The sequence below is a fragment of the Oenanthe melanoleuca genome, chromosome 4 (genome assembly GCF_029582105.1).
Source record: "Oenanthe melanoleuca isolate GR-GAL-2019-014 chromosome 4, OMel1.0, whole genome shotgun sequence".
Classification (NCBI taxonomy): Eukaryota; Metazoa; Chordata; class Aves; order Passeriformes; family Muscicapidae; genus Oenanthe; species Oenanthe melanoleuca.
Genome location: NC_079337.1, coordinates 68,302,788 through 68,321,196, shown reverse-complemented (window position 1 = coordinate 68,321,196; position 18,409 = coordinate 68,302,788).

Genomic DNA, 18,409 nt, shown 5'->3' with positions numbered 1-18,409 from the left:
CTGCTGTGCCCATGGGAAATCCCTACAATTTTCCATCCTTGCACACTCTGGGATTTGTTTTTCCGCCTCATCATCCCTGAGCTCATGAGCTGAGCCATCATTTGAGAGGAAATTGAGGGATGAAATGGGGAAGGAAATCCTTGAGCAGAGCTGGAGATGCTGATCCTCATCACCCCTGCTGGAATTCCTTGGGTTGGGAAGGAGCTTACATCCCATTCCAGACCCATTCCATGGGCAGGGATATTTCCCACTATCCCAGGGTGCTCCAAGCCTCAACCTGGCCTTGGACACTTCCAGCCACAACTTCCTGTTATTCCCTCACTTCCTTATGGGATGGTTATTCCAGAGGGTGACATTCCTGATTTCCAGGAAGATTTCCTGGATGCTCAGCCTCAGATTCCAGGCTCAGTGTCAGGCTCACTCCCAAATCCTTTCCCTTTTTACTCATCCAGTTATTACTCTGGAGTCACAACTCACACTTCCACAATGTGAATTCCCAGGATTCCCATTTTTTGGCTGTCGGGAAGTCTGGCACAACTTTTCCCTTTTCCCAGACCTCCTGCTCTCACCCCAGTTCCTCAGATTTGGAAATCCAGTTTGCTCCCTTGTAACTCTCCTATTCCAATTCCACTTCTGATCCAATTTTCCGTGTATTTCCCTACTTCTTCCCTACCAGGAACTACTTTCACAGGTTAATTCCCGATTTTCCGAATATATTTCCCTCCTTTCTTTTCCCTCCTTGTTTTTGTTTGCCTCTTTTCCTTGCTGATGGAATGTTGTGAGGAATTCCAGCTCTCCCAGTGGCCTGTCCTTCCTTTTCTCTCAAAATGTTGTTCCAAGCACATTTTTAAGCTGCTTATCCCTGAATTCCAACTAAGTCTGGAATCTTTTTCCCTCGGAGCGTTCTTATTTGTTGCTTCCCCCTCAGAGTTTCCCACCTCCTTTTTCCTCCCTGACTTATCCTGGAATTACCTTTGGGTGCCCTTTCAGCTCCCTCACCCTCAGGAAAATCACTCCCAGCGCCCCTCCAGAATGGATTTTCCTGGTGTTTTCCCAGATTTTCATTCCCCTCCCAGCCCTTCCCTTGCTAGAATTCCTCCTGTGCCAAACTCCTTTCTCCCAGTTAATTATCCCTTTATCCTGCAAGCCTACCACCCTGGAATTCTGCCAGGCTGCCTGATATTCCATTTATTTGAGTTTTATTTTTTTTTAAATCCATGCCTTTTTTTATTCCACACTTTTCCTCACTGCTTTCTTCTCCCTCCTCTCTCTCACCTCCTGTTTTAACGATGCTGTGGGATCACGTTCTCCCGACTGGATTTTTTCCAAAAGACCAAAATTAAAGCAGAAATGTTCCAATGGCTGATTTTCCATCCTTTTTTTTTTTTTTTTTTGCTTTTTTTTATCCCCAAGGAGGGGTGAAGTCTGGTCAGTTTTCCCAAGGTTCTCCTTGACGTTTTCCATTGATTATGCACCCAGATGGGCAAGAATTCCAATGGCATCCCGGATTTTATCCAAAATAGAGTGGAAACAGGACCAGGGAATGATGGCACTGCTGGAACACCTCAAATCCTGGATTTCCTCATGGAAAGGAGGACACAGAGAAGCTGGAGAGTGTCCAAGGAAAGGAATGGAGCTGGGAAGGGGCTGGAAAATTCCTGAGGGAGATGGGAAGGGGCTCAGCCTGGAGAAAAGGAGGATCCAGGGGGATCTCTTCCCTCTCTGAAATTCCCTGATGAAAGGGGGCAGCCAGGTGGGATTTGGGATCTGATCCCAGGGAATGACAGGAAAAGAGGGAATGGCCTCAGGCTGGGCCAGGGGAGGCTCAGGTTGGACACCAGCAGGAATTTCCTCATGGAAAGGGCAGTCAGGGATTGGAAGTGCCCAGGGAGGTTTGGAATCCCCATCCCTGGAGGTGCCCAAGGAATTCCTGGATGTGGCACTCAGTGCCAAGGTGGGGATCAGGCACAGCTTGGATGACCTTGGAGAGCTTTTCCAACCTCAGCATTCCCAGGATTCTTTGGTTATAACCCTCCTAAGGAATCTTCTTGGAAGAAGATCCAAGAAAGGGTTTAGTTCCTCATTTATTTATTTTTTTTTCTTTAGGAGATCATGGAAAGGGGAGGAATAGGGGAAAATCCATGGAGCAGGAATGGAGCTGGGGGCAGACATGGCCCAGGAGGGACAAAATCCATTCCAGCCCAGTTTCCTCTGGAATATCCTGGAATCTCCTCCCATGTGTCCTGAAGTGGAGAGGCTCCCGCTGCTTCTTCCCAGCCTGGTATCCATAAACCTTACTCCTGGAATTCCAGGAGTGGTGCTGACCCATTCCCAAAACATTTGAGGAAAATTGGGATGCACAGACAAGCCTGTAATCCCAGATTTCCCAGTTCCTTTGCATTTTCAGGGATACTGGTTGGGGAAAGGATTCCCATTTCCTCTGAATTTTGGGATGAATAATTCCATAGCCATGTGTTCCCTTTTGAATCAGAGCTGGATGAGAATACATCAAAAATGAGAGAAATTTGGTTTTCTTCCGCTTTTTTTTTTTTTCACCAAAACCTTTCAAACTCTTTTTCAACCAGAAAAAAAAAAAAAAAAAAAAAAAGTAGGAAAAATGAGGTTTTTTGGCATTTAAAGATGTTTAAAATATTGGCAAGGGAGATTTATCCCAGATCATCAAAATCCTGACCCCAAGACTATTTTTAGGATGTGTCCACCTAAGCTCTTTAAATGCCAATAAAAACAGAGAGAAATCTCTCCATAAAAATGGAATATTTTGCTTCCAACAAAATATTTGGATATATATATAATATATGGATTTTTAAAAAAAAAAAAAAGAATTCCTGCAGCTCTGGGTTAAATTTTAAAAAATTAGTTTGGAATTTTTTTTGCTGGAGAGAAGGATGAATCCTTTGGAATTGCTTCCCCTGGGATGTGCCTCCTTCTCCATAGGCTGAGGCCTTTGCATTAAGGTTTGATGTCTTTCCAAAATTCTGGATAAACAAAGACAGGGATAAAACGCCAGGATAAGGTCATCCCATCCCCCAGGAATCGGGGATGAGGCGTTTAATTGGCAATTAATGGGGTTGGAAATAAAGAAGTGGGACAGGGCTAAATAAAATTCAAATGTAAATAAACAGAGGCGCTTGGGATGACAGCAGGGCTTGGAAGAATCCCAGGAATTAAATCTTGGAAATGGAATTTGCAAAGCAGCTCCTTTGGAAGAGAGGAGAAGGCTGGGAAAGGTGGGGTGATCCTGTTTCCTTCCACAATTCCTCTCTCCATGGAGGGAAATCCCTAAAAAAGCCCAAAGGTTTTTCTTTTGGATGTTTTTGGATCTGACAGATCCAGGAATCCTGAACCCAGCTCCAGGGAATTGGGGCTGGATGAGCACTGGATTTGGGGATAGAGGGACAGATCCATCCTTCCAATGGTGTGTCCCACCTGCCAGAGCCAGGACATTAAAATCATGGAATTATGGAATGGTTTGGGTGGGAAGGGGCCTTGAACTCATCCCACTCCATGGCAGGGACAATTCCCACCATCCCAGGTGGATCCAGCCTGGCCTTGGGCATTCCCAGGGATCCAGGGGCAGCCACAGCAAATCTGGGAATTGCAGCCCAGGCAGGAATTCCTTCCCAAGATCCCAGCCCCATCTCCCCTTTCCCAGTGGGAGCCATTCCCTGTGTCCTGCCCCTCCATGGAATTGTCCCAAATTCCAGCTCTCCTGGAGCGCTCTGGGAAGTTGCCCCTTGCCAGTGGAGTTGGAATGAGAAAATCCTTAAGGTCTCTTCCAACCCAACCTATTCCATGAATTTATGATTCCACAATTCCATGTCCTCAACCATCACCCACAGACCTGTGGAGTCAGGTCTTCATTTTCCTTTCATTCAATTTCCTACATGGAAAACCACCAGGGAATTGTCGCCCCAGAGCCAGACAAACCTCAGCAGCCTCTCCATGGAGTCCCAGATCCCGAATTTTCCTCACACATTCACATTCCCAGCTCCTTTAGGGTTCACCACCAGAGCACTGGGATTTTCCTCCAGTTCCTTATCCCAGCAGAGAGAGGAGAACAAGGATCACCTCTGGAATACATTCCCATCATTCTTTTCCTCCCATCTCTCTGGAGCTACCAGCCAAAGTTCCCAAAACCCATCCCACTGGAATATTGTGATCCCACCCTTTCCCAGCCTTATCCAACATCCCACTTTTCTCATCCCACTTTTAACCCCTTCCCTGCTGTCGTGTCCCTGAATCCCTGGGGCAGAGCTCAGGCATTGATCCTCCAATTCCAGGAATTCCCTGTTCCGTTCCCATTTCCAGCTGCACTTCCCAGGAGCAGGCAGGGAATGGTGGCCCTTTCCCAGACTCGCATCTGCTTCCCAGTTTTTCCCAGCCTGGCTGGGAGAAGGGAATGTCATCTTCTCCAGCAGCTCCTGAATCCAAGTGGAGCTTCCCCCACTTTGGAATGTCTGGAATCATTCCAGAGGCACATCCCGACCTCTGTGCCTGCTGTTGTTTCCCATCCCAAAAATGCCATGAGGGAACAAAATCCAATAATCCAGAGAAAAATCTCCACATGGAAAACTCCCTCTAAACCTACAGAATCCATCCAGGGGGTTATCCCTGGTTTTTCCCCGTGGGAAGAGGCCCAGCTGCATTCCCAGTCTGGTTTCTCTCCATGCTGATGTTTATCCTTGGATTGATCCCTCCATCCCAACTTTTCTTTTTGTAAGGAATTAACTCCCAAGCCCTGCCTGGATGCTACAAAACGCCTCGTGGTTTAGTGGATACATCCAGAAAAACCAGAAATTCCTTGGAATATTTGCCAGAAAGGTCCTTCAGGGATGTTCTAAGGTTGAGTTTGGAGCTGGAGGAGGGAGGATGGAGCTCTGGATTTCCCCCCGTGGGCCATGGAAATCTGGGACTGATGGATTATTTCCAAGGAATCTCCGAAGATTTCAATCCTAGAAAAGCAGTTTTGTCTGTGCTCTTGGGAGATTTCCATGAGGAAAATTCCCTCAGGGAGTCGCAGCTCCTCTGGGACAACTTTGGGGACGCAAAAGGATTAAAAACCTCGGGAATAAGCAGCCAGAAGTTGCTTATTCCCAGGAAATCCACCTGGAGCAGCTTGGGCTGGATCCCCAAGGCTCCATCCTTCCATGAGACCCCAGGATAGTTGGGATGAAGATTCCAAAGGGAATCCAGCTTTTCCAAAGCCACAGATCCAGCTTTAGCCCTGATTCCATCCGATCTTTCCCTGAGCTGTGCTGAATTCCAAGCCCTCCAGGAAAGCCACAGGGATCCATGGATGGCTGCAGGTCGTTTTTCCATCGGGATCACCCCCATCCCTTTTTTTTTTTTTTTTGGCATCCCATCCTTGCTATCTTCCCTTTTTTTTTTTTTTTTTTTGGATGTTAAAGGAATCACTCCAATAACGAAGCAAATCCCTGGACTTGGAGCTCTTTCTCCTGGAGCTGAGGGGATTTTTTTTTTTTTTTTTTTCCTTTGCTTTGGCTCTTTCTGAGGCACGTTCTGCATGGATCTTTTTCCCAAATCCCATTGGAATTGCCTGGCTATGGAGTGTGGGCCATTGCTGCCCTCTGCTGCGGGGACTCAGAAGTTCCCAATCCTGGGGATGAATCCAGGGGTGACCCCTCCCCTTTTCCAGGATTTTGGGTCTCCCTTCGGAAGATCTTCAGCACATGGAGCATCTCCGTGAGGTTTGGGTTGGGATAAGGGTAAGGAGAACCCCTGGAATTCGAGGTCTGGCTGCTTATTCCCGAGGTTTTTAATCCTTTTGCACCCCCAAAGGTGTCCCAGAGGAGCTGTGACTCCCTGAGGGAATTTTCCTCATGGAAATCTCCCAGGAGCACAGACAAAACTTCTTTTCTAGGATTGAAATCTTCGGAGATTCATTGGAAATAATCCATCAATCCCAGATTTCCTTGGCTCATGGGGAGAAATCCAGAGCTCCATCCTCCCTCCTCCTCCTCCAAACTCAACCTAAGAGAATCCTTGAAGGATCTTTCTGGCAAATATTCGAAGGAATTTCTATTTTTTCCTGCGATTTCCACTAAACCACGGAATATTTTGTAAGACCTCATGAGATAATTAATCATAATTAGTCATAATTAATCACAATCATAATTAATAGCACTGGGGACTTACAGTACAGGAAAAAAAAAAAATCACAGGATTCATCATTCCTGGAAAAAAACATTCCTGGAATTCAGAAGACACCATTTGCCTGGAATCCTCCGGATCATCTCAAGGAGATTCTTTAGGAGTTGCATCACAGCCAGCAGCAGCTCAGCATCCCTCTTCCAAGGAGCTTTTCCAAGGAAAAAAGGGCACGATATCCCTGGATGAGGTCAGTGGAGCAGGTCAGGGAACCACAGAGGCTCCTACCAGGAAGAATTCCCAGAGGGAAAGTAAACCTGGATCAGGATAACCTGACCAGAGGAAAACTCCAGTGCAGGAGCTGTGACATTCCCACTTCTCGGGATCATCCAGACAAGGACTCTAAGGAGTTCATTTTTCCACAGATTTATTTGTTTTTAGGAGCTTTTCCATTAAAGTCCAGGCCTGGAAATGACCCGAATGGAAACTATGGAAAAATTTGGATTTTAATAAACTCCTTGGAGAAGATGCTCCAAAGTTTTGGGCACAGATGTGGGAAGAATCCAACTGGATTTTTAGCTGTGCCTCAGTTTCCCTCTATCTTAGGAATGGATTTGGAATTAAAGCCCAGCCCTGGGCTTGCCTGAGCCTGGTTTAAGAGCTTTTCCATTAAACTCCAGGCCTGGAAAGGGTCCAGGTGGAAGCTAAGGAAAAGTTTGGATTTTAACAAAAAAAAACTCCTTGGAGAAGCTGCTCCAAAGTTTTGGCCACAGTCATGGATCCGAACTGGGAAAAATCCTTGGCTGTGCCTCAGTTTTCCTCTCTCCAAGGGATGGATTTGGAACTAAAACCCAGCCCTGGGCTTGCCTGGGTCTGGCTTAAGAGCTGGGCTTTGTTTTCTCCAAATTCAAGATTTAAACCTGGAATCATCCCGAATACTTTTCCCACCTGGAATCAGCGTGAGATGGGAAGACAACCCAAAATCCCTTTTTCCAGGTGAATTCCCACCCCAAATTTTTATCCTTCTGTCTTCCCCCCAGGATGTGATCTCTGCTCCCTGCAAACAGCTTGCAAAAGTTTTAATCCAAACGTTTCATTCCCTGGATCCCAGTCTTTAATGGATCTGTAGCACTTTGGGAGCAAACAGGAAAGAGATGCTCCTGGAGGGGAAAAAAGGGAACTCCTAGGAAAAAAAATTCCAGCATAAATATTGGAGGTGGAGAAAGAAAAGAGGGAGCTCTGTGGGATTTTTGTTGCTTCCAGAGGAAATCCCCCAGTTTTTTCCATCCAAATGGACAAGAGGAATGGCTTGCTTTTTTTTTTTTTTTTTTTTTTTTTTTTCCCTGGGAATTGGTGAGTTCAAAGCTCTGCTAATTAATGAAAATTAATTGGTTTTAGTGGAGTGTTGGAGGTAAGGGGGAGTTCGGGTGTTTTTCCAGTGGTTGGGATGTTCTGTCCATCCCACCTTGGATCATCCCAAGTTATCCCATCTGCTCTTCCCCCAAAATCCCCCTCAGCACATCCAGGCCTTTCCCTTCCCTACAACAGATCCCTTAAATTCATTATCAAGAGGAATTTGGTTCCCTTTACTCCAGCTGTGACAGCATTCCAACGTCCCTCTTTTTGGTGATTCCTTTTGGATTCCTTTCATTTCTAATCCAAGATTCTGGAGTCCCTCTGCTCTGGGAGAGCTGGGAATGTTCCCTGGAGAAGGGAAAATTCCAGGGAATGCTCAGAGTCCCTGCAGGGGCTCCAGGAGAGCTGGAATTTGGGACAAGGCCTGGAGGGACAGGACACAGGGAATGGCTCCCACTGGGAAAGGGGAGATGGGGCTGGGATCTTGGGAAGGAATTCCTGCCTGGGCTGCAATTCCCAGATTTGCTGTGGCTGCCCCTGGATCCCTGGGAATGTCCAAGGCCAGGTTGGATCCATCTGGGACAGTGGGAGGTGTCACTACTTTAATTCCCTTCTTTCCAAGAGCGGAACCCTTTCCCAATCCCACCAGAAGAACTTTGCTCCCTTTTGTCACCTCAGGAAAATCCCTCGTCCCCAAGCCAGGCTCGGAAAAGCTTCAAAGGAGCCCTGGAGACAACGAGGCCACAAATTCCTCTGGAATGACAAGACCAGTGGAGCATCCCCAAGCCCTGAAGTCCAGACAGATTTGATGGATTCCATCCGTGGGGTTGTGCTTCCAAGTCTTTTCCTTCACAACAGAGTGTCCTGATCCCAACCGGAGCCGGATTGAGCCGGCTGGGATTGCTACACCCAAAATTATTTCAGGGAATGCACAAACAATTTGGGAGCCTGGCTGGGGGTGACACCAATTCCAGTGGCACTTAAAATTCGGGACATTTGGCTTTGGTGTTTGTAGCTGGAGGAGGACTTGGGAAAGAGCCTGGGCTTGGAATGTTCTGGTGGCTTTTCCCGCTGCCCAGGCTGGCAGGAATCATTCCCAAAATATTGATGTCAGCTCGGTCCTGACCTCTCCTGCGTGATGGGGAAATAATTTAATGTTTTCTGAAGAAAAAGATCTGTGAACAGGCGGCAAAAAAATTCTGAGAATATGACCAAAAAAAAAAAAAGAGGGATTGTTCCTTTGGGTCCTGCCACCTCCCACAACTTCATGGAATCTCTGAGATGGGATTGGGACGGCACAGGGATAACAATTCCAGAAAGGACTTGTGTGAAAACCCACAAAGAGTGGAAAAGTGGGAATAAGAGGTTTGAGGGCTTTTCCAGAGTGACTGTGGATTCCTCATCCCTGGAAGTGTCCAAGGCTGGGTTGGACATTGGGGCTTGGATCCACCTGGACAGTGGGAGGTGTCCCTAAACAGGGATGGGGTGGGATGGGATTTAAGGTCGTTTCTAATCCAAACCATTCCAGGATTCTGGAGCCAGGCTGGGAGAGCTGGGAATGTTCCCCTGGAGAAGGGAAAATTCCAGGGAATGCTCAGAGTCCCTGCAGGGGCTCCAGGAGAGCTGGAATTTGGGACAAGGCCTGGAGGGACAGGACACAGGGAATGGCTCCCACTGGGAAAGGGGAGATGGGGCTGGGATCTTGGGAAGGAATTCCTGCCTGGGCTGCAATTCCCAGATTTGCTGTGGCTGCCCCTGGATCCCTGGCAGTGCCCAAGGCCAGGCTGGATCTACCTGGGACAGTGGGAGGTGTCCCTGCCATGGATGGGATGGGAATGGGATGGGATTTAAGGTCCCTTCCCCCCCACACCCATTCCATGATCCCATGTTTTCCCCAACATTCAAGTGGATAAATATTGAACCTGCTCAGCAAAGCCGGAATTCTCCAGGAAAATCAAACATTCCCTGCTCTGCTCAGCCCCTCTGAGGAATTGCTGACAGCGCTGCTGGTTCAGGGAACAAAAAGAAATTCCTACATCCCTCAGATTACTGTGAAAAAAAGACTCATTCGCTCTCAGAAATTTGAGTCAGGAGTTTCACCCAGGTTTCCTTCGGAATGGACATTTACCAACCAAGACCACGGCCAGAACAAATCCTCGGGGATCTGAAGTTTGGGGAATGTGTGAAACATCAAATCCAGGCTGATTTTACAGCCCACTCCCTGTGGTTCCTCCTGTTCTGGAATGTTCTAGAGGAGGGAAGGCTCCAGGGAGGAATTTTTGGGCCACAGAGCAGCCAGAATTTTCTGATTTCTCAGTTCCAGCAGGGACAAGAATTCCATGATGGGAGAAGGTGGCAGGAGTTGAGGCTGGCTCAGGTGAGTCCCAGGATTTTTGTGGACCTTGGGAAGAGGAAGGGAAAGGAGGAGGTGGCAGATTTTTCCTCCTGTGTGGGAGCAGGAGTTCTTCCCATGGGATGTGAGGAACAGCACCAACAATCTCCCTTGGAGTTGGGATAAATCCCTGGGATAAATCCTTGGGATACTTGGGAGGTGCTGTCTTGAGGATCTGGGCAGGGCTGGAAAACCCTTCCCAAGAAGGAATTTTCCCTAAAATCCATCCTGAAGTGGGAGTTTAAACTTTGGGAGAGGCGTCAGATGGGACAACCACACCTGGAATTCCGGGATCACTGTGGTTGGAATTCTGGGATCATCCAGTCCAAGCTGTGCCTGATCCCCACCTTGGCACTGAGTGCCACATCCAGGAATTCCTTGGAAACCTCCAGGGATGGGGATTCCAAACCTCCCTGGGCACTTCCAATCCCTGGCCACCCTTTCCATGAGGAAATTCCTGCTGGTGTCCAACCTGAGCCTCACCTGGAAAAAAAAAAAAAAATCCTTCAGGGAAGAGATTTGTGGTAAAAATCCAATTATCTGGTCTGGTTTCATTTGGATTGGAACCTTTACCCCCTGGAATTCCTCAGGATGAAGGAACTGTCTCAGCCAGGAAAAACAGGACAATCCAAAAATTATTTCTGCAGGAAAGAGATGAAGCCAATCCTGTTTTTCCTGGGATAACACCATGGGATGGTCAATGAAGGTTTAGAATAAATATTAGGAAAAATTTATCCATGGGAATAGCTGTCAGGGATTGGAATGGGATGCCCAGGGCAGTGGTGGAATCCAGATCCCTGAAATTGTCCAAAGAATCTATGGATGTGGCACTTGAGGAAAAAATCTGTGGTGAATGTGATGGGGATTGGGTTGGATTTGATAATCTTGGAGTCTTTTCCAAACATAACAATTCCAGGATTCTTTAATTCTTACGGAAATGCAGATTTTGGTGGAATCTGCACCAAATTTGGGAATTGGACCTTGAAGCCAGAATTAAAACTTGATTTTTAAATTAAAAGCTGCTCCCAAATTTCTGCTTTTTCCACCTTGGAGCATCCATGGGAAGCTTTTCCTTGGCCCTTTGGGAAGAGTTTCCCTCCAGGCACAGGAATCCTGCGGGATTCCAGCGGATCCAGAGCTTTAGCAGGATTTTGGAGCCAGTTTTCCCCTAAAGTTTGTAACCTCTGGCTCAGCTCCAGGCTTTGGCTCTTCCTGCTGCACCAGGAAAAGCTTTGTCATGGAAAAAAAGCCTGGAAATATCCCAGCAAGCAGTCTTGGAAACTCGGGAATGCCCCTACAGCTGGTCCTGAGTGATTCCCTCCTAATTCCAAGATCTTACATTGGTAACTTCCTCCAAACTCGTTTTCCATGAGGAATTTCCACCTCCCATAACAGAGGAAGGAATTTTCCAAGGCAAGGCACAGGAAGAAGGGGAATTTATCCCTCAACTTCCATCTTTTTCCCTTTTACACTGAATTTCCCAAGATGGGAAGGACCCAGTGAGGAAAACAAATTTTTCTTCACCGGGAGATTTCCAAATTTTCTCAGAGGTCTGGTTTTATCCAGCTCTTGGAAGAGAGAAAAATATCCAGGAAAAGCCGTTTTCCAGGGAGATGTGAGGAGCAGGGATTGATTTCACCTGTTTGAAAAAAACTTTTCCACCTCTGCGGCCTCTTCCAGGATCAAATCCCAGATAAAAAAAAAAAAAACAATCTCTTTGCTTTTCCCACTAATTTCCATCACCTCCACTGCCCTGAGCATCCTTTTCCCAGCTGGATTTTGAGGACAGCTGGGAATAACAAACAAAATCTCCCCTGGATGTTTGTGTCCTATAAATAATGCCTTTCCCAAGCTGGAAGTGATCCCACGAGGAACATTTTTCAGTTTGTAAGGAAAATTAATCCACAGACACCAGAGGTTTATGTCCAAAAGGAGACAGAGGAGTTCTTTTTGCTTTATTCCAATAAAGGAAGAGGCCATGGGGAATTCCCCTGGGATCTCCCAAATTTTTGGAGGACCAGCCTCCTTTTATCCCAATTTCTCTCTCTCTTTCCCCATTGCTGAAATACTTGAGAGGCACAGACTTCCCAAACCCCTGATACCTGAGATTCCCCTCTGATGTACAACCCTCCCTTTTAATTTTTAATTTTCATACAGTTCATAGTTTCCCCCCTTTACTTCTTTCATTTTCCGATATCCAATTTCATTTACCGGCAAACCCGCAGTTTGTTTGTAAAGGGAAATCTCTTTTCCCGTTCATCAATCGGTGGAATCCCTCCCATTGTTTCTTTTATCCACCAGCACATCTACAACTTGACAAATTCGACATTCCTCTCACATTTGGATGCTGATCCCAGGGAAAAGGAAAACATTCCAGAGGGTGGCTTGGATTTTTTTGGGAGACGCCTCATCCAACTTGTCCCGGCAATTTTTCCACGTTTCCCATCTCCCTTGGAGCGAACCCGTGGAAAAGATGGGAAGAGAAGGGTTTCGCTGCGCTGCTCCCGGGGGTCACTCCGGGCCGGCCAAAGGACACGATCCCGGGAATTGTTTGGGAAGGAATTCCCGGGGGCCGCACACGTGTGGTCGGGGCAGCGGAGCTCGGGAATTGTTTGCTCTCCAAACAGCTCCACGTGGACGGCAGGGAGGGGCTGGGATGGGGATGCTCTGGAGCAGAGCCGGGAATGCCGCGAGGGAAAAGCGATTTGGAAGGAAAAACTTCCAGGGAGCTGCTCCTCCTTCCCAAAGCGGGGGAAGGATCCAGCGCTGCTGCTCTCCCCGCTCGTTCCGAGGTTGGGCTGGATGATATTCCAGGTTTTTCCAGCCTAAAGGATTCTGTGGTCGCTCGCTCCCTTCTCCCATTTCTTCCCTGTGCCCTTCTCCACGTTTTTTGGGAGAAATTCCTGTTTGGAAATCTCTGATCTTCCCCAAACTGGCTGCTCCCCGCCTTTTCCTGCCCCCTCCTTTTTTACTGCTCACAATTCCCAAATAAGTTATTTTTCCCCCTTTTTTGTGTCCAAAATTCCCAAAGCAGCTTCTCCCTCTTTTCCGTGTAACAATTTCCAAACTGGCTTCTCCCTCTTTTTCCTGTCACAATTCCCAAACTGGCTGCTCCCCGTTTTTCACTTCCTGCAATTCCCAAACTGGCTTCTCCCCCTTTATTACTGCTCACAATTCCCAAATCAGTTATTCCCCCCACTTTTCCTGCCCCTAATTCCTAAACAGGTTGCTCCTTCTTTTTCCCATCACAATTCCCAAACCAGCTGCTCCCCATTTTTCCTGTCACTATTCCTAAACCGGTTTCTCCCCCTTTTTTTTCACTTCCCACAATTCCCAAAACAGTTTCTCCCCCTTTTTTCCTGCCTGCAATTCCCAAATCACTTATTCCCCCCTTTTTCCTGCCCAAAATTCCTGCTCCCCCTTTTTCACTTCCCACAATTCCCAAACCTGCTTCTCCCCATTTTTTTCCTGTCACAATTCCCAAACTGGCTGCTCCCCCTTTTTTCCACAATTCCCTTTCTTCCTTCACATCTCCACTTTAAATTTCTTCCCTCTCATTTTCTTTCCCTTTCCCATCCCCCAGTTTTTTCCTGAGTCTCCTTTCTGCCTTTCCCTTCCCATCTTCTCCCTCTTTTAATTCATTCCCCCTCCCTTTTCTCTCCCTTTTCACACCTCACAGATTTGATTTCATTTTTTTCCTGGGTCTCCTTTCCCTCCCTTCTGCCTTTTCCTTCCTTTTCCCTCTCTCCTTCTGCTCCGGCTCTGCTGCGGATGGAGATGTTCAGCCCTTGGCTTCTTCCCAACAGCAAAAAAACGGGGAAAAAATTCCTTCCTTGCCAAAAATCTTCCCTTTTTCAGGCTCAGCTGCACCCCCAGCATAGAAAAAAGGGAGTGAGAACTTCCCAGATTTATTCCCTGCTCTGGGATCAGCTGGGCTGGAATTCAGCTGTTTTATCACCTGGGGATGGGGCTGAGTTATTTCCATGGAATCCCAGCTGCTCTTCCCTGGATTGGATCCTCCACTCCAGGTCTGGCTGGCAGCTCCTTCCTTCCCACACTGCAGGGCACACAGAGCTGGTTCTCCTCCAAAAAAATCTTTTTTTGGGATTCGTCTTCACCCAGTTTTGTGTGGAGCTCCGGAATCGCTGCGGTTCTGGTGCTCCAAAGTGGCTCCAAAAGTTCAAAGCGATTCCAAAAGCCGGGAAAAGGTTGGCTTGGCTGTCAAACCACTCCAGAAATGTTTGTCGGGAAACATCCCTCAAAGCGCTCCGGGCTCCTCTGGCACCGTGCACCACAGGGAAGAAAATCACGGAATCATGGAATGGGTTGGGTGGGAAAGGACCTGAAACTCATCCCATTCCATGGGCAGGGACACTTCCCGCTATCCCACTATCCCAGCCTGGCCTTGGGCACTGCCAGGGATCCAGGAGCAGCCACAGCAAATCTGGGAATTGCAGCCCAGGCAGGAATTCCTTCCCAAGATCCCAGCCCCATCTCCCCTTTCCCAGTGGGAGCCATTCCCTGTGTCCTGTCCCTCCAGGCCTTGTCCCAAATTCCAGCTCTCCTGGAGCCCCTGCAGGGACTCTGAGCATTCCCTGGAATTTTCCCTTCTCCAGGGAACATTCCCAGCTCTCCCAGAGCAGAGGGGCTCCAGAATCCCAGAGTGGTTTGGGTGGGAAGGGATTTTAAGGATCATCTCATTCCACCTCATCCATGTTCATTCCCACTGTCCCAGGTGGATCCAGCCCAGCCTTGGGCACTGCCAGGGATCCAGGGGCAGCCACAGCAAATCTGGGAATTCCAGCCCAGGCAGGAATTCCTTCCCAAGATCCCAGCCCAATCTCCCCTTTCCCAGTGGGAGCCATTCCCTGTGTCCTGTCCCTCCATCCCATTTTGAATTCCCTCTCCCATCTTTTCCTGCTCTTCCCCAGTCCTCAGTGAGGTCATTCCTCAAGTCTGGCTCTTGGCCACAATTTTTTTGGAACCACAGAGGAAAATTCCAAGTACAAAACAGTTTCTCTATTTTTCGCTTCCCTCCTTTGCCCTCTCCATGTCCTCCTTATCCTTTCCTCCCATATTTTTTCCGGAATTGTCTGGATTTTTTTGATCTTTCCGTTTTTCCGGCCAATTCCTTTCCTGCTTTTCTCCACCTGCTGTGGCAGCCGCTCCAGCTCCACATTTTTCCCATCACCCAGTCACATCCCGCTGGAGATAAGGGCCTGTCAAAACCCTGAGGAATCCCAGGATTTCTCACCAGCTCACTCCACTTAATCCCAGGGGTTTGCTTTGTTTTCCTAAGGAATTAACTTCCCAAAGCACCGGGATAACTTTGTTCTTCTGGTGGATTTCCAGCCTCACATCTGGGTGGAAAGGTGGGAAAAAGAGGGAGCTGAGGATCCGGAGCTGGATCCATGAATTGTGGGTTTTTAGGGATCCAAGCTCCTGGCTATCAGCAGCCAATCCATGAGGTTATTTCCTCTCGGAATTCTTTCCAGTCGTGATTCACTTTTTGGATAAATTCACCTTTGGTGACCTTTTCCCCTCTGCAAGAGAATCCTGGAGCTGGAAACTACTGGGGATCTCATTCCTGGCTTATTTTCCTCACAAATCATCAGCTTCCCTTTGGATTTTGGAATGCTTTGGTTCCTGAGCTGCCCTGAGCCGGAATCCCGGATTTGGATCATCCTCTCCAGGGTTGTTTTCCCTTGGAAGACTCAGTGGTGGCACCAAATAGGATAAAATCCATCATTTGGGATTTTTGAACATCCAAAGGCTTTTCCTGGTCTGAGAAGGCCACCAAAAAATGGGGATTTGTACTGAAGTTAATTTTTCTCCCAGGAGCTGGAATTTGTTTGGGATTTGGGCTGGATTTGGTGTTGGGAACACAAGGATGGTTCAGTTATTTCTGGGAAGAGCTTCCATGGATCAGCCCAGGGCATGGGGGATCCTGGGCTGGGTCCTGCCTGACCTCATCCACAGTATCCCAAATCCTTCCCTGCTGGTTCCAGGGGGTGTTGGTGCCTTGGAGGGCTGGGAATAAAATTCTTATTCCTTGCAAACACTCCAAAGATTCCAATTTGTCCCCTGTATCCATGGGATTTTTGGAGACGCCAATGGATAATAAAGTATTCCCTGGGTAGGAAATGTTTAAAGGACAATTTTTGGATCTAAACTGGGCACTGTCACTGAGGCTGGAAGTGCCACTTTCCTGGAGATGACGCATTGGGAAAATCCCTCTTCCAATCCATCTCACTTCAAATCCATCCCTTTTACAATCCATCCCTTTTCCAATCCATCCCTCTTCCAACTGATCCCTCTTCCAATCCATCCCTCTTCCGATTGATCCCTTTTCTATTCCCTCTTGCAATCCATCCCTTTTCCAATCTATCCCTCTTCCAATCCATCCATGCTCCAACCAGTCCCTGCTTCAATCCATCCCTCTTCCAACTAATCCCTTTTCCAAACTATCCCTGTCCTAATCCTCTTCCAATCCTTTTCCAATCCATCTCTGCTCCAATCCCTCTTCCAATCCGTCCCTGCTCCAGTCCATAGCTCTTCCAACTGATCCATTTTCCAATCCCTCTTCCAATCCATCCCTTTTGCAATCCATCCCTCTTCCAACCGATCCTTTTTCCAATCCATCCCTCTTCCAATCCCTTTTCCAACACACCCATCTTCCAATCCATCCCTGCTCCAATCCATCTCTCTCCCAATCCATCCCTTTTGCAATCCATCCCTCTTCCAACTGATCCATTTTCCAATCCCTCTTCCAATCCATCCCTTTTGCAATCCATCCCTCTTCCAACCGATCCTTTTTCCAATCCATCCCTCTTCCAATCCCTTTTCCAACACGCCCTTCTTCCAATCCATCCCTGCTCCAATCCATCCCTTTTCCAGTCCATCCCTTTTCCAATCCATCCCTCTTCCAACCAATCCCTTTTCCAATCCATCCATCTTCCAATCACTTTTCCAACCCACCCTTCTTCCAGTCCATCCCTCCTCCAAATATCTGGAATTCCAAATATCAAAATTCCCATCTGATTCGCCTTCCCAACTCCATCTCGAATTCTCTTCCCGTTTATTCCGTTTCTAATATTCCCTAAGAACAGCACACAGCAGCATCCCCTGTCCTCATCCCGGAATAACCTCTTGGACTCAGAGCTCTCCTCCAATCCCTCCTGGCAGCTCAAAGCCATGGAATGACCTGGCTGTCACATCCCGTTAGGATTTATTAAACCTGCAACCCGATACCTTTCATCTCGGCTCGCCCGGAACTGTCCGACATAATCCCACAAATTCCTCCGGAAGCGCGGCCGGGGCCGTGCCCTGGATGTTTTCCCAAGGAGTTTAGACAGAGGAGGGCTCATGGAATCCCAGGAATTAGAGATGAGGAAAGGATTTGTTGTTCTAACCTTGGGTTGGGCATGGAGGGGTGGATCCCAAATCCTGGCTGAGCTCCAAGTGGGATACGGGGGTTCCCGGCAGGGAAATTCCTTCTCTTCCGTGGATTTGGGAAGGGGAGGATGGAATTCTGCACAATCAATGGGATCTTGGGAAGGAATTCCTGCCTGGGCTGCAATTCCCAGATTTGCTGTGGCTGCCCCTGGATCCCTGGCAGTGCCCAAGGCCAGGCTGGATCCACCTGGGACAGTGGGAGGTGTCCCTGCCCATGGATGGGGTGGGATTTAAGGAATTGCAGGAAAGCAGCAAAACTCCCCAGGTTTTAGGAGCAGGTGGAAGTCATGGAACACAGAATCATCAAATCTGGGAATTCTGGAAACACACCAGGGCTTGGAAGTGGATGGAATCTTATCCCTTCTGGGAGATTTAGTGGAAATGAAGGAATTCCACTCAAGCCTTGCTTAGCTAAAACCAGAATCCCTCTGGAATCTTCAGCCAAATCCCATCTCTTTTCCCTCTGGAAGCTGCTTCCGTCACTCCCTAGATCCCAATTTCCCCATGGAGTCAAAGATTTGGAACAAAGTCTCTGAGGATGGGTTTTCCTGGGTCATCCTGAAGGACAATCCTGAATTTATCCCAGAAAATCAGGATGGAGGTGTAGGAGCACAATCCCAATTCCCTGGAAAAGCTGGATTATGAGGATTCCTCCTGTTCAAAATACCAATTATTTTTCATTTATCCCTTTTAAAATTTGCCATCCCAAAATTCCAAATGCCACCAGCTCTGAACAAGGGCAAATCCATGGAAAACATCACCACATTTTCCCACATTTTTTTCCTTAAGAAAACTGTCTGGGGAATTTAGAAGAAATTTTACCTCTTGGGGAAAAAAAAAATAAAAATTACCAGAAATGGGAAAATCCCAGGAAAACACAAGGGTTTGCCACAATATTTTCCAGGGTTTTTAGGAGGAGCAGAGGCCAAACCCCGACATATTTGCTGGAGCCAGAACCAATATCCATCGGTGGAATGGGATATTCCCAGTGGTCCTGGAAGGGAATATTAATATTATTGTTAGTTATTCCAGGTGGAAATGCTTTTTTATTATGATTTTTATTATTGTTATAATTGT